General features: G+C 38.3%; 1 long non-coding RNA gene across 1 annotated transcript; it reads left to right on the top strand.

The window, feature by feature from the left end:
- Positions 1–3,524: 3,524 nt before the first annotated feature.
- On the top strand, positions 3,525–4,272 carry LOC131532934 (uncharacterized). The gene is made up of 3 exons (XR_009269005.1): positions 3,525–3,660; positions 4,014–4,087; positions 4,215–4,272. It is a non-coding gene; the product is annotated as an uncharacterized LOC131532934 (long non-coding RNA).
- Positions 4,273–4,550: the final 278 nt, after the last annotated feature.

The raw sequence follows: 4,550 nt of genomic DNA, 5'->3' as shown, positions 1-4,550 counted from the left end.
GCCAGATTTCCCTAACAAGCAACCATATATTTTGAAAGAAGCCCAAAATACCGCGACCAGGGATTTTTCCACGCAACTTTACAAAAAAAAAAAAAAAAAAAGAAGCCCAAAGTCGCGTATATTACGCGGATTTGGCAACTGTGGTTCCAATCCCGTGTGGTGCAACTTTTAAATAATGTTGTGCTGTTTTGATTCGTTTATCATCCAGATCAGCATTGTATAAATCTTTATTGCTCCTGGATTAGAAATGCATGTTTTTATCCCTGCCGCGTTTGTTTTCATTTGAACTTCTGTTCGTTCTGAGTTCATTCTCACCTATATTTCTGAACCGGCCGTTTTTCACGTTCATTCAATTTGTGCCGTTTTTGATCTTCCCGCTCTGCGCTGCGTTACAGCCCCTTATCGCTGCTTGCAGCTATATTTATTATTTACTTAATTACTTTTAATTGGTGCTGTAGCTTCAGCCCTTTTTTGTTTGTTTGTTTTGCTTTCTTTTGCTTGTCCAGGCAGTTGAGGAATGGTTTTGGGACATGATGTAGGCAGGGGCGGATCTACCGGGGTGGCAACTGCCACCCTAAGAAAAAGCTGTGCCACCCCAGAATTATCACAGAATAAAATATAAATGTAAGCAGTGTTTCATGTGCTACTTTTCAACCGCGGCGATGACAGCGCGCGATGGTTGCACGATGGTTGCACGCGCACGCAGTGCGCCCAGTGCAGTCGGCTTCATTAACAAATGACTCTTATGAACCGGTTCTTTTTGAGTCAAAAACACAAAGCGCAGCCCATTCACTAACGAATTGTTTTTACGTTTGTTCGTGAATCAGATACTGCTTCTCGGTTTATTCAGAAGTCCTCTGAGAAATCTAATCCCGTCCGGATGTGTCTGAGATTCATCCCGTAATTGTTTGGTGATCCGATTCTCCGACCGCTCCACTTTCATCATGGATTTAGGCCTTTCTGCCATATCGGACGAAACAATTACATGAAATTAATAAGAAAATGCAGATCACGAAAAAGTAGAGTTAGTTATGAATCTCGTATTGCAGTTTTCTCGATTGTTAACATAATATAACTGATTTTAGTTGGCCCATTTTCCCAAATCATTAATTCAGTTCTCAAAACAAAGACACATTTCTCAAAAAGTTTAACAATGAGTAAGTTAAACGTTAGGCAGCAAAACTGATGACACCAATCAACTGAGAGAGGAGAGAACTGAACGAATAATATACATGGTTTTTATACTTACACATTCAGTATAATTACAGTACAGTACCAGTACATTAGATGATGGAAATTTCACTATTCTATATGTACCGTAAACTGTAGCACATGTTGTACACCTTCAAACATGGGACTGCCGAATTTTATTTGTATGCATTTTTTTTTATGTGTAGGCCTACTTTATGTTTGCAGAACTGAGAAATGACTGCCTAGAGATATAGCTAGTCTTGTGTCAGGAGACCAGGAAACTGCTATAGTACTGTATACTGTAATGAAATTTGACCAAATGTGCAGAGGATGCTGCATTTACTTTTTTAAATTTTATTTTGTACTGTACTGTATTGTGGTGCATACCAAGTTCATATATAATTCTTTGGTATTTTAACTTTTCTAGTGTTTTTCATCTACTGCAAGATTACTTTACAGTAGTAAAATGAAAATGATCTGTTCCCAAAAGTTAATTGCTGAATTATTATTATTATCTGTAATTTAATTTATGTTGTATACTGTAATAGACATTGAGCTGCAAAAATAATTCCTGAATTCTAATAAGAGTTTTTTGTTAAGTGTTATTGATCTCATGAGTGTTTACTGGGCAGGAAAGTCATCTGTGTATTTGAATTGTAAGCATTTAAGAATACCTGTAATAACTAGATTGAAAAGTTTGAAAGACAATTTTATGCTGGCTTGTCTTAAAGTCTTGTTTAAGAAAAATAAATAGTTTGGTCAGTTAGATGTTCTAGATGTTTGCTAAAGTGTTGCTAGATGGTTGCTAGGATATTCTGGGTGGTTGCTAGGCTCTTGCTATGCAGTTGCTGGGGTGTTGCTAGACTATTGGTTGTGTTCTGGGTGATTACAGACATTCCCATCTCTGGTAATAACAGAATGTCTTCTTTAATGATACAAGCTCAGAAACATTTATAACCTGTTGAAGTTTTTTTTTTTTTAATATTGTGTATTGACGGTGCAATGATGGATATTGAAATGTCGTTATTTATTTTTCTTTTTAAACAGTATAGATGATTAGGTCCCACTTTATATTAGGTGGCCTTAACTACTATGTATTTACATTTAAATTAATAATTTGATACAATGCACCTATTGTGTACATACATGTTTTTACATTGTACTTATATTTTTAAAAATACCTATATGTAATTACATCTGTAATTAGTTTCTGTAATTACATTTATAATTACACTGTTGACCCACCCCTTACACCTTAACCCACCCTTAAACCTACCCACACCACCAAACCTGTACCTAACCTTACCCGTATCCCACCTCAATAGCAGCAGAAGTGTTTTGCAAATACAGTATGAACACAATAAGTACATTGTATTTATTTTTTGATGTAAGTACATAGTAGTTAAGGCCACCTAATATAAAGTGTAACCGATGATTATTTAACGGCAGTGCAATATTTGTGCATATCCCCAAAAACTATGCATGGGGGCTTGCTTTGATGTTGCCACCCCTCTTAGACCCCATGCCACCCCTTTGCCACCCTAAAAAATATTTTCTAGATCCGCCCCTGGATGTAGGCCAGATTCATCTGTTTACCCATGAGCACAATGGAAAGTGTGTGTTGTGAACACTGTGCCACAGCTCCAGCAATTATTCATTTATTTATTTTAATATCCAGAGATCTGTTGTCATTAAAATGTTTGTGTTTAATCAATGGTACCATACTGTAGTTCAGGGTCCCTCAATAGGCGGGATGTGGCCCGCGAGAGAAAAATGTCTGACCCGCGCGTTAATTTCAAATAATGTGGCATGAATATTCAAACGCAGCATCAGAAAGCGACTTACATCGTGTCTGCACCTGACGCGAGCGGCGCGACGCAACAATAGAACTTCTTATAATCAGTGATGCTGTCTACACTGGATGCGTCGCAGCGCGAGTCGCGCGACAAATCCCTGACAGTAAACTGCTGCCGCCTTCTATTTATAACGTAATGACTCAAAGTTCAAATGCTTTGTCGCGTCCAGTGTACATACTATGTGACAGCAAAAACATGGCAAGTGTGAAGTAAAGAAACGTGGACACAATAGATGATTCAAATGTGAATGGACTGAACAATTTTGAGTGAGTGAGTGATACAATCCTCGTTATGGAATAAACCATAGGCGTAAATCCCGGGGGGGCAAGGGGCACGGGGGGGACATCTGAGGCTTGTCCCCCCTAAAAATATCATTACAAGCGACTCTGTGTATTGAAAATAATATAATGGACATATACTTAAAATAATTGTGTGAGTAGTAAAACAAAATAAACAATAGCGTCTGTCTGCGGACTGCAAGAGAGGGGCGTAACTGGAAGGAGGCGTAACTTGAAGAAAGGGGCGTAACTTGAAGTTGTCCAAATCACACAGAACCACGCGAGATGTCAAAACGAGATGTTATTGGCAAGATGGCCGCTTGTATATTGACAAGGTGAGAATATTTTTTTATTTTTTATTTTCAGTAGGTGTAAGCAATATATAATTCAAAAGGTGTAAAGACGACAAGGCTAGTCAAGAGTAGTCCCAGACTAAAATGCATGTCTGGGCTGTTTTAACTGAAAGCAACTTGAACTGACTGATCTTAAAATAATTGTTTTGTCTCAAGATGCCCATCAGTAGTGTTTTTATCCAAGGCACGTTTATAAAAGCTACTCAAATGTCCTAATTGAACTATGGCCTAACTTGTGTTGGATAAAAGGAGTTACATCAGCAACTACCTCAACATGTAAATGCAGTATTGAGCAGATAAATCACAGCTGACTGACTCTTGTCTGGATGTTACAGGGACAGATGAGACACACGAGTGTATATCCGGTGCAGAGTGACTGATGAAGGAATGCTGCCATCAAAGACTCTCAGTGAGTACACTACAGACATCAATAAAACATCTTTTAAATCTTAAATTGTAGTTTATTTTAATTATTGTAATTTCAAACAACTATTACAGCACTTTTCTGATTCTTGATTCCTGTGCATTTGCTGCAGATCTTTTGTGGTGGAGCAGGACCTGCAAGACAAGGTGACAGCGACATTTGTGGAAAAAGGAAAACCTGAAACAAAAGGATAAAGTAAGATCATTTTATTACTTTTAATACAGAGATCAGATGACATTGTGCTGTTAAAATGACTGCTTGTGTATTATGTTTGGCTGTTTTGTATGATCTGAAATGTCTGCAGGCTGCTGTGAGCGCTGAGGATGGAGAGTCCACAGCAGCATCCTGGAAATGATCCAGTGCCATGAATGAGACGCTCCAACACTGCACCTGCCCTCATCTGAACCAGATGCTGCTGTGGTCTCTTCATCATCAGTGACCCCAGAGC

The sequence above is a fragment of the Onychostoma macrolepis genome, chromosome 24, assembly GCF_012432095.1.
Source record: "Onychostoma macrolepis isolate SWU-2019 chromosome 24, ASM1243209v1, whole genome shotgun sequence".
Classification (NCBI taxonomy): Eukaryota; Metazoa; Chordata; class Actinopteri; order Cypriniformes; family Cyprinidae; genus Onychostoma; species Onychostoma macrolepis.
Note: the sequence above shows the minus strand (reverse complement) of the source record. Positions and strands in the feature narration are given on the sequence as shown.